This window comes from Crocuta crocuta, unplaced genomic scaffold (assembly GCF_008692635.1).
Source record: "Crocuta crocuta isolate KB4526 unplaced genomic scaffold, BGI_CrCroc_1.0 scaffold32, whole genome shotgun sequence".
NCBI lineage: Eukaryota > Metazoa > Chordata > Mammalia > Carnivora > Hyaenidae > Crocuta > Crocuta crocuta.
Window position 1 is genome coordinate 2303728 of NW_027529424.1, and position 12136 is coordinate 2315863.

General features: G+C 46.6%; 1 protein-coding gene across 10 annotated transcripts in view; it reads left to right on the forward strand.

Moving 5' to 3' along the window:
* The first annotated feature begins 542 nt into the window (after nt 1-542).
* The window catches only part of BEND7 (BEN domain containing 7), an 88445-nt gene continuing 76851 nt past the window's right edge, over nt 543-12136 (forward strand). For 9 of the 10 annotated variants that reach the window (XM_077758479.1, XM_077758474.1, XM_077758475.1 and 6 more), the window contains exon 1: nt 564-646. The gene's annotated coding sequence lies outside the window, so the exon portion shown is untranslated. Of the gene's footprint in view, nt 647-12136 lie in introns of all 10 variants that reach the window. The other variant, XM_077758482.1, reaches the window with a different exon arrangement.

Below are 12136 nucleotides of genomic sequence, written 5' to 3' on the forward strand. Positions count from 1 at the left end.
TCTAAGCTATACTATATTTGAAATAACAAATCAGTTTTCTTTCCATTTGTGCTTTCCTGTAAGCTGCTTAAAGGCTGGGATTTTTCTGGGTAAACTGAGAAAACAGAGTGTCATGTTGCCCTAAAGCATGGTGTTGATATGCTGTACTCGTGGAAATGGGTTGTGGAGATAATTTAGGAATTCCCCCCCCCCACCCCACCCCCCCGTGGCCTATGTTGGGCAAGGTTTTTCTTTTCCTTATAAACATGCTTGTCATTTTAAAGAAAAGACGCCTAGTAATTGGCATCTGTGGGCCAAATTTACTGGGAAAACTATGTGATCAGCAAAGCCGTTTTCTAAAGTCAAAGTAATATTTCAAGTTTGTGTACTTTTTCAGAGTAAGCAAAGTTTTAGGGATTACTAGTGACTATGAATTCTGTGATTAACTGAGTTCTTGGAAATTATGTTTATAAATTAAAGTATAGATTATACACCTGCTGTATAACGAGAGTCTAGTCTTTATTGCTTATTCATATCTTGCAGGTCATTAGAATTTTAATTTTTCGTTGTTTTCTCATCCCAGATTATCACCATGAGGTATATAAGATCTCAGAATTCAGCAACGATGTTAATGGGGAGGCCAAAGAGACACAACCCATTTATTTAGGTAGGTTCCTATGTCAATGAATTTCTCAGCAAAACAGTGTGGCCATTTGCAATTAGGGGGAAGGGGGGAAAAAAAAGATTGTGCCAGAACGGGAAATGCCTGCCATTGCTTAATGTATGACATTCTTTTCAAGACCTTTTATTTTACAGATTGCCAATATATCCCTTATTAACATTGCTAAAAGTTGTAATTTCAGACATAAATGTTTATTAGTGTCTACACACAGTGCTAATTATCGCTCACTCCCAGAGCCAGATGCTGACTGAGCAGTTTTGTCGCTCTGTGCTCACCCCATTTCCATTGCATATTCGCTGGCATGGTTCACTGGCAATAGTTTGTGTAATTGGGGTATTACATCTTTGACATCTGGATAACAGAAATTCAATTTCCAGGAAGCCGCTATTTGTTTGGTTTTGCTTCTGCCTTGGGTGGGATAGAGGATTAATACGCTGTCTTATTATAATGTCCCTTCACCTCTGTGGCCTGGTTGCTAATCCTGCCATGACAAAATTAAATTAAATCTACAGTCAAAAAGCGTAAGGAAAATCAAAGTGCGATTGTCGCCGAACCACCTCTTGATAGTATTAGCTTTCCTCTTCCTGGATCGGTACGCATTTCACACCAGTGTTTGTGGTCAGAGGGACTAGCCATGCTCTGTCCTTCCCATCCTCTCTGCCAGCTCCCCTCAGGGACAAGCCGAGCCACAGGCTGTGAGGTACATCAGACGAGTGTAGCCGCCTGATGAATGAGTAGGTAGGTCGTCCCACACATTGCCGCTCTTTCCAAGTGCAGTGTTTGTCACAGACCCCGTACGTGAAGGACCTTGCATGTGCAGCTTGTCAGTTGCAGACCGTGAACCAAAAACTGAACTTCAGATTTTGCCACCAAGAGTGCAGTACTCATTAAGTAAGAGCGGAGAGCACATGGCGGCATGTGGCTTCGGCCATGCCCATCCCGAACAGCTCCGCCACCTCCCAGAGGTAGGGTGAGAGCCGGGTGCTGCACAACAAGGGAGCAGAACATGGGAGACCGTCGGGGCGAGAGTGATGAAAAGCCAGGGCCAGAATTGCCAGATCTCTGGTGAGAATTGAGAGCAGAAGGAAGTAGGAATTCTGTTCAGACCCAGTGTGAGTAGGACTGAAAATCCGAACAACGTTAAAGCCAGATGGCGTAGTATTCTGTCCCCGAGATCTCTCCTTCTTGCCTTGAGGAAGAAAAAGGGTGGGTTGCAAAAGGACTGAGAAATCAAACGGATACTTGATGGAGGTAAAATGGGAGGGAAGTGTCAGCATTTCTTACATATGCAGCCACTGAAGGCACAGATCTTTCCGTCCGAGGGGAGAATATCACTGAGGCCAGCAACTTAGGCTCAGCACCTGTTTACTGTTAAGAGAACTAAAAACCAAAAAGTTAATAGTCAAGTGAAATGCTATGACCCAGAAGGAGAATATTCTTGGATTGTACTCTCTTTAGTTCCTTAAACTTAATCAGTTGGAATTCTGTATTTTCCTTTCCCTAACCTTGATTGGTTGGAATTCTGTATCTAAGTACCACTCGGCATAGCCGTTTGAAACGAGGAATTTGCCTATTAGTAGAAAATTTACATTTATCATCAAAATGGAACATCATGTCCTTGGTTCAGTTATTCTCCAACAAAGCAGACTTTTTCCCCCTTTCTGCTGTGAATTTGGAAAACAGTACTGCCGGGTGTAAGAGAGGAGGGGGTGAAGAACTAGAAGACGCTAGTGCTCAGAACCCAGGAAACTGTGCACTCTTCAAAGGGGCACACATTGCTGCTTTCATTTTTCCCAGCTCGAATCCAGGAAGATAAGCGAACATCAGTGAAAGACCAGGGTTCGGATCAGCTTTCCAAGTTACTGGTCAAGAAGGCCTCAGACATAAAGAGACAAAAGTTCGAACAGTTACTTCTCAGTCTTCTGCTCATTCTGGGGAAAATGCGATACGGTTCCCAACGACCAGTTTTATTTTGTGAATTCTGGATCCGTTTTTTTTTTTTTTTTTAAAGTGGAAGAGCGAATGATTACACTAACATAATTTCTAGAGCAATCGGGAATAGTTACTGATGGCGTATGAGATTAAGAATTTGGTTGCTGATGGTGTTCTGAAATACAGGCATCTTGAGTTTGTAGGTACGCTTCTCAAAGCAGAGCTTTACATCATGTTTGTTTTTATAAATTGCCAGAGTCTATCCATAACCCTACTTGCTAGGGTGTAGATTTCCATGTGAGGTCTCTGACACGGAAGGAGGCAGTTTGTGAGCAGGACACCAGAAGATGCCGTTTGAACTATAATGCAGTCCTGAAATGCGGCCCCTAGGTGTTGTGTAGGATTTTCTGTGTTCAGACCTCGGTATAGTCTTTAATGCTATCTGCACCTAGAAGGTTAAAGTTCATGTCTCCGGGAAGGGGGCCACTCCGGGTGCTGGCAGAGTTCCCATGTGACATCTTTTTCTCTGGAGTAGATGTAGATTGTTGACTAAGGAGGCCCGTCCAGCAAGGAGGCAGGGCGGCTTAGTGGTGTGAATGGCTTGGCTGAGTGCTTTGCGAGTCACTCACACAGTTTTCATGTGATAACAAAATACCCAGATGAGGGTATTTCACCCTGTAGACATTGACATGGTCCAGCTGGCTGGGATGGGCCTACAATAAAAATGCGAGCACCTGTTTGGAGAGGAACAACAACTTGTTTTAATCGGTTCAACAGATGTCTTTTTAAAGAAAATACTGTGCACTCAGCACTTTTCTGGAACAGGAGTGGGGTTGGGAGTAACCAAAGAAATGGATAGGACAGAGGCATTTGGGGAGAGAGGAGAAATTCTGAACACCATCAAGGAAGCAATATTCAGTGGTCATAAAAGCCACCATTGTTTGGGCACTTCGTGCGTGCACTGGTATTGACTTGGGTACTTCACACGAATTACCTCATTTGCTTCTCCCAGCAAACCTACAAGAGTCGTCATCATCCCCATTTTATACACGGGACTTCGGTGTTTGGTAGCCTGCCAGGGGCATCTCAAGTAGCAAGTGCCATGGCCGGGGTCCCAGTGCATATCCGCCTGCACTGAAAACAGCCCACCGCATGCCTTTCTGTGTGAACGATGATTAATTGACAAATGTGACCCATTGGGGCAACGAGCAAAAGCAGTGTTGGAAGGGAAGGATCAAACGTAAGTTCAAGCGGAAAGCTCTGGAAAGGCTAGACGTTGAACTTGGGGAAGATTTGCACAGGCAGAGGGGAGGTGAAGAAGGGTGCTGTAAGCTACAGCAGAGGGGTAAGTGTCACAAGACCCAGACGTTAAGTGAAGGTCATACGCGTAGTTTAAAAAGTGCTTTTACATCTGTCACCCTGGGGTTTTTACAGTAGTCCTGTGAGGTCACTGGGGCACATGTTCTTACTCCCATTACCTGGAGGAAGGAACTGAGGCTCAGAGTGAAGTGACTTGCTCATAAATAGTGGAACCTGGCAGAAACCCACGTCTCCTGTCCAAAGATTTTTTTCCCCTCTACCATGTGGGGCCACACACTTCAGGAATCATCAGGAGACCTTAGCTGGTAGCAGAGCACTTTTAGAAAGTATTTTTATGAGACAATGAGTTTATTACTCATAGCATTAAAGGAAACGTAATAAAATCTCTTTTTATATGTTGGATTTCCTTTCAGATTTACTATGAAATAAATTTGAAACATGTCTGTTTTTCAGATGTTCAGTCTCTTTCATTTATTCATTCAACAAATATTTATTGAGCTCCAATTACGTGCCAGGCCCCGACCCTCTTCTCCTTCCTTTTATGTTTGTCTGTTTTTTTGTTCTTGTTCCTTTTGACACTAAGTTATACAGCTTTTAGAAGATGAAGCACAGAGTGTAGTCACCATGCCCTTTGAGCAGGGTTGAGATCTCTGAATTTTTTTAATGTTTATTTATTTTGAGAGAGAGAGAAAGCAGGGGAGGGGCAGAGACAAAGGGGGAGAGAATCCCAAGCTGACAGCACAGAGCCCGACACGGAGCTCTAACTCATGAACCCCGAGATCATAACCTGAGCCGAAATCAAGTCAGACACTTAACTGACTGAGCCACCCAGGGGCCCCTGAGATCTCTGAATTTTTAAATCTTTTTTCAGTGGCTTTTTTGATGACAGCCGCCCCCACCAGAGTCCCTAGTCTCCTCAAAGGTGACACACTCGAATAATCCATACCCACTTTTTCAGGTTAAGGAGTTAGCCTCTAACGACGACGATGTAAGTCTCCTCCCTGGAGAGGTGGGCAGGTACATGTGTGCAATGGGGGAGGGGGTCCTCTTCACTGAGTCAGGCAGCCTGGGTCCCACTGGGTTCCTGTTTCTTCGCAAGAGGGAGGGGGCCCCGATGTTTCACCTCACCTGTGGCTAGACTTCCATGAGTGAGAAGCAACCTCAAATAAAATGAAGGTCCAAGTGGGTCTGAGTGTTTCTTGGGGGTTAGACATGTAGCCCATAATAGTAGGTGTCATTTTGGGAGCGCCTGCTGCGTGGGGGCACCATGCTAAGAACTTTGCGAGTAATCACGGGGCTCCACGCAACACAGCCCGCATCTGCGGGACTCTGCACAGCTTTTAGGGAGCCCTTGTCACCGTGTAAAAGTGTTTTCTGAGGCTTCCTACACACTTAACGTCGATCTGCCTATCTGTATCCTGCGGATCCACCAACGGCTTCACAGATCACTGCGAGCAAAGTCAAAGCCAAGAGCCCCACCTTGAAGGCTCTCAAACACTGACAGCTCCTTTGAATACGAGCCTGTGAACGTGCTTCTGAACCTGTGGGGGCCACGGCAGACGCACTAGAGACTACTCGCTGCCTCAGGTTCGGGAGGTATCTGCAATCAGGCCTGTGGCACACTTGGATTAATCATTTAGCCAAGATCACAACCACACTGTGAGGCAGGTGTTCTATCCGTTATACAGACAGGAAGCTGAGCTCGGAGGTGAAAGTGATTTGCACGAGGTTGTACCGTAATTAGTAGTTAAGCGCGTTTTAAAATCTGGGCTTTTGATGTCCCGTTCTGCCTTCTTTCACCATGTCGGGGCTGCCTGCCTGTGCCGTTCTGCCCACATGGGCTCATTTTAGCGTGTGACCGCTCATCCTCTCCCCGACAGAGCGTAGCTCCAGATAAGAGAGGGGGCCCCGTCAGTAGAGGGGAGGGGTGGGCAGAGCCTAGGACCCGCTTGCGAAGAAAGGAAGTTGGTTGAACCATCTGCTGTAGGCCGGGCACTTTCCCAAACTGGAGAAGTATTGTTCTTTGCATTTTAAATGAAAAATACAGGCCTTTGGAAATGTCAGTTTGCTCAAGGTCAGAGAGTTCGCAGACGGGAGCCTGGCTGTGGACACAGCTCCCTCCTTGTGTCTGCTCCGCCTCTGAGAAAGCCCAGGCCCCTCTCCCCCTCCCTTTGCTGTTTGCTCTCTGCTTCTAGCGCACCTTTCCAAGTCTTCTCTCCCTCTTCTTCCTACTAAACACATTTGCTTGATCTCCTAGGGTTCCCTCCCGGAGCCCCTTTCCGCGTCCGAGCGCACGCTCCTTGCCAGCCTTTTCCCTCCGGGCTCTCGCACATCTTACCCCGTTTCCAGACCCCATCCTATCTCCTTGCGGTTTCTAAAGCCAGTTCAAACATTACCAAGGCCTGGCGGCCTTCTCAGTTTGTATGGCACAATNAGCTCTCGCACATCTTAGCCCGTTTCCAGACCCCATCCATCGCAAGCCTATCTCCTTGCGGTTTCTAAAGCCAGTTCAAACATTACCAAGGCCTGGCGGCCTTCTCAGTTTGTATGGCACAATAGAGAGAAGTCAGATTTAAAGTCAGAAAACCTCGGTTTGAATCTCAGGTTAACAGTTAATAGCACCTTGCACGAAACACTTGAGAGGCTTTCTTTATCTTCTGTAGCAGAATAGTAATACTGGCCCTAACTTCCCCAGCAGGCTCGCCTGCAGCATATTGGAAATGCTATACGATAAAATACTTTTTCAAGGTAGAAAAGGCTGTATTCTTATTTTCATTGTCCCCTTCTCCCTTCTCCTAAATAGAAGTTTTCTGTTCGTCTGAACACCTTAGCGCTAAATAATAACATCATGTGGCATTTACCATGCGCTGCCGAATACTTGTTTTGTGCACAGCTTTGTGGCGCTCAGGTCACCCTGCAGACACCCCTATCGCCCCCAGACCTCAACAATTACCACACTGAATGGTGGTTGTTTATTTGCACCGTCTCTCCTCCTGTAAATTGTAAGGTCACAGAGCAAGCCTGACCTGGATTCTTTTTTGTATCCTTTGAAGCACCCAGCACAGTGTTGTGTTCATAATAGGAACCCGGACGATAGGTACTCAAGTATCTAAATGTTCGAATTATTGGACACTGTCATACAGAACTCTGAAGAGTCGCTTCAAAATACATCACTCTGGGGGCGCCTGGGTGGCTCAGTCGGCCAAGCGTCTGACTTTGTCTCAGGTCATGATCTCACGGTTTGTGGGTTTGAGCCCCGTGTTGGGCTCTGTGCTGACAGCTCAGAGTCTGGAGCCTGCTTCCGATTCTGTGTCTCCCTCTCTCTCTGACCCTCCTCTGCTCACACTGTCTCTCTCTCTCTCAGAAATAAATAAAAACATTAAAAAAAAAATACTCTGGGGGCGCCATCAGCTCAGGTCATGATCTCACGGTTTGTGAGTTTGAGCCCCGAGTCAGGCTCTGTGCTGAGAGCACGGAGCCCGCTTGGGATTCTTTCTCTCCCTCTCTCTGCCTCTCCTCTGCTCATGTTTGCTCATGCTCTCTCTCTCTTAAATAAATAAACTTTAAAATATATATACACACATCACTCCATTGAGATTTTGGAGACAGTTAGCAAGCCAAACTAAAATATGCCTCATGTAACTGAAGAATCTTTTATAGTATATTAAAGTAGCACGGAAATTTGGGATTTCTGATGTTGATTTGTGAGATACAGCTTGAAACCTATTTGTTTTCCCTCAAATCTCAAAAAGACCAAAAAGAAGAGGACCTCACCCATGAAAGTCAGCGACATGGTGCAAACCAAAACTGAGCAATAGTATACGGCCTGCTGGTGTGGTACTGTGCTGTGACATGGGCCCCACTTTACAGAGGTGCTTAACATAGTACTGACCTGTGTATCAACTGAAGGTGGCATTGTCTGGCTCTCCGGTTCCACCGGAACCAAGTTTTCCTACTTAAGTTTCAGGAAAACAGCAAGCTATGCATCCACCAGGCTCGTCCCCCACGAGAGAGAGAACGCTGGGCCCACTCACCCAGGCCCACGTCTGGAGAAAAAGTTGCCTCTTTCTGTTTCTCAGAGACTTGGTGTGGTTCAGGAACTGCCCTGTGAGTGAAATGTGTCATATGTTTTGATGGTTTGCTCTTCCAGCCCTGATCATGACCAAATCATTAAAAAAAACAAAAAACAAAAAACAAACCTCCACAAAGGACGGACTCTAAGGAGATGTATTAACAATTTAGCCTCTCTGGTTCCCATGGGAATATGGATTTTTACTTTGGGAAGAAAATAACATGGCTATCTATAAGATAAAATAAAGATTTTGGAACATTGTGTTTTGCATCTCCAAGTTAAAAATAGATCTAGGACATTTACAAAGCAACTCTGTTAGTCTTACAAGTCACAGATTACTGGAGAGAACGCTACCTGGAATGGAATGCGCCGGAGAAGCAGGGGGTGGTGGGCCAGGGAGGAGCAGGGGGAGGAGCAGACTCAAGGAGGACTCAGGCTCCTCCCCTGACAGATAAGACTCTGCCCGAAATGCCACCTGTCGCCCTGAGGCTCACTGCTGAGGCTTTCCTTCCGCCCCCCAGGCTTCAGCAGCACCACCCCACTTTCATTCCTGCAACAGGAATCCATCCTCGCCTTTGAGGCCGGGTGCTTTCTCACCCGGGTGGCTGCACATACCGCCTCCTCTGCTTGGAATTTCACACTTGAGCCATCCTCCCTCTCCTTTCCGTGGCTCTCTCTTATCTCTGAAGACTCCCAAGTTGATGTGACTTCCTCCAGGCAGCCTTCCCTGATTCCCCTCACCTCTCTTTCTATGGCATCCAGGGCTTGGTGCTATCACAGCAAAGCCAGTTTGCTTCTCTCTCTCTCTCTCTCTCTCTCTCTCCCCCCACACACACACCCCACTGGGGTGTAAACTCCCTGAGAATCATTGCCGTGTCCCCACTGCCCAGCACCACGCTGGTCACTAAGTACATGCTCGGGGAATGAATGAAGATAAGATGTCCACTTTAAATTCAAAGTAAAGTGGTGGAATCAGCCATTTTGAAACCTTATTATTCAACTCATTTACCTCTAAGTCCCTCCCTGGCTTCAAAGGGTGAAAATTTACATATCCTTCGTAGCTAACTGGACCTCACATACCAGGAGTAAACATTGTCAGCACCGAGGATCGAGGCTATATTTTTCATTTGGTATTTTTTTTCTTTTTTTATTAGGTTAATGGCCATTAATGCCATTAGGTTAACGGCAGGTCCCCCTCTTAAAATTTAACCCTGAAAGAGGACGCACCACTGTGTCTTTGTGTGTATACCGGCCCCTGGCCTCCAGGGCCTGGCTCGTACACCGCGCTGTGCAGCCACCTCCGGACACGGTAGCGCGCCGGCCTGGTGTCAGCTCTGCGGGCCCTGCCCGGAACAGCCCCGTGCCCCGGACTGACTGCCGGGGCCTTCGTGTCTCGGGCCTCGGCCTGAATTCCTGCAGGGCAAGGCTCCGCCTGCTGTGCTCCTGGTGCACAGGACTAGATTCACAACAACTGTTTCTGACCAAGTGAATGAGTACCATGTTTACAATATTAACGTGTCATTAGCAGCCGATGTGAGCGGGACAGGCTGTTGAGGGGAGACGGTCTTCCTGTGCAGGGCTATCCCACGTGTTACAAGAGGTCTGAGTGTGGGCCGCACCAATGTTCATAAACGTCAGGAGCACCCCCACACCCCAGTCCTTGCCACCATCAGAAATGCCCCCTACACATGGGAGCTCTTCTGCCGGCCACAGTTGTGGGGTCAGTTAGCTTTGAGCTTTGAGCAGAGAAAAACTATCGCATTGCAATAGACTGGATGCCCTTCCCTTCCCCAGCTGTCCCCCAGATGCCCGTGTGAAGGGGGCAGAAATGAGGGCCTGAGGTGGACCCACTCAGCCGCGTCACCACACCCAGCGCGAGATCAAAGGGCACATTCCGTTCATGGCCAGGTTCCCAAGCCCCCTTTCTATGCAAAGGACAGCTTCTTACATGACTATCCGATCATATATTTTAAAATCATTAAGAAGTTTGACAGATTTCCTTTCAGCAATAGACAATCAGTATCCTTGTAAATAAGAATCCATAAAATTGTTTTCTTGGTTTTGCCCTGTTTTTTCCCCAAACATACAAATATACTGTACAAATATACTGTACCATTTGGATTGCAAGGGTTTTACAATGTTTTTTTACTTAGAAATCAAATTTTATATCTGACAGGTTAATGGAGAAAACTAATTATGCTATCCGGTAACCAAATGTGTGATGAGACATTTGTCTCTGTAATTAACAGCAAGGAACTTTTATAGTTTCATAAAATCGAATGCTACATAGAGTGTTCGGTGAGCATTTGTTTGGATGAGGTGTCCAACACAGAGATGTTTATGGATGATATAAAGTTGAACTGAAATGTAATGCAGGTGTCTGTGCGTCTCACAGCGTTTCTCATTGTTGAAATGGAAGCCAGAAGATTAATAACTTTACTTTGTCATGATAAAATAAGTAATGTGTTCTTGGAACCGTGGTACGGTACATAAGTTACTCAGTAATTCCAAGAATTTATTCTGTTCCAGGAATAATATCCTTAACAATTTATTTTTACAGAAAAAGTTGATGCCACATAATAGCCTATGAAGTTGCTTGTATGGCTAATGGAATGATATCTCAAATACGACTTTACGCCTCCATATAAAATGTAAAGAACCCCACAAAAATGCAAGGTTAAGTTATAAGCTCAAAGTTAAAAAGTCAGGAGACGCAAAAGTGAAGGTTCTTCTGTTAACATTAACTCATTCTCATTGCACATATATAATTTTTTCAATTACTAGCAAGACTTGAATGGGGACCTTAATAAGCATTGTGTGAAATACGGTAGAAAAGGAGTTGCTTGGGCGTGTTTAACCTTAGCCACTCTAGAAGGGAGAGCCTGGTGCCTTGAGCAACACAGGCATGGGGCCCACCTCTGATTCATCTTCCTCTGGTCTTCTTTGGTCATTTGGGCAAGCAGCTTAGTCTCATCCTTTGCTAAGTGGGGCAAATGAGTCCCTGTCTATCATCTCCGATGAGCTAGGAAGATGATGAGGATGAGATATGTGCCTTTGGGAAAGCTTTCAGAATTTAGGCACCAAGTGGCCTCTGCTTGCCAACCCTTCACCATGGAAATGAGTCTCTTTCCAGGACGTCACAGCTTTGGTTTACGTCTTCCCCATCATCAGTCGTGTTTTCTTTTTCAGGCTTCCTCGACTGTAGCTTCTCAGCATATCTGATGCTTAGAATTTACTTAATTCTTGTATTCGTTTGTAGGCATTAGTGCCAGGCTAAGAGATTTTAAAGCTCACTAGGCAGCAACAAGGGGGTTGATATGGGAACATAAATGGGGGGCCTCGCCAGGCCCGGCGGGGGTGGGGGGCGTTGTTAGGGACTATGATCCTTGAGGAGATGACATTTCAGTACAGGGCTGAGGAGGTGTGAAGGCCAGGACGTGAGAGCGCTTTCCAGAAGACTGAAAGACCTTCCTTCCAGCTAACACAGAGGGCCTCTGGCTATCCCTTACACCCAGCAGCCAGATTGGTATTTGATTGTCCTAAAGTGGGGTCCTGGGCACTGGTACTTTTAGAGAGTTGTCTAGGTGATCCTGATGTGCAGGCCGACCTGAGAACCACCAGTTTAGAATAAGGGGAGGGAACGTGGCAAAAGCTAAGGTGGAGAAATGGGCAAGGGAGGCCAGATGCAGAGCCGGGCTCCACCCGGGGGTAGTTGGCATTCCACTGAGCTGTGTCACGTGATGAGGTTTGCTTGTTAGGGACATCACCCTGGCCTCGGGGTGAAGAGGGGCTGGAGGGAGGGGCGGGACCCTGGAGGCTGTGGCAGTAGCGGCATCCACTGATAATGGGAGCGTGGGGGAAGGTTCGGAAGTAACTTGGAAGTCACAATAAGAAGGACTCTGTGATTACTTGGCTGTGGGAGGGCAAGGAGAGAGGAGCTGCAACTTTCTGGCTTGCACAGCAGGGTTGATGCTATTAGTAAGGCTCAGGCAGAGTCATCATTAAATACATTTTGGGACATGATAATAAGGTTGCTTTTGAAATGCGCAAGTGGGGCGATCCAGTGGGTGATCGGGTGCATGGGTCTCGAGCCCCGAAGTGGGATCAGGGCTGGAGTCCTCACATACAGATGGCCACTGGGGCCTGGGGAG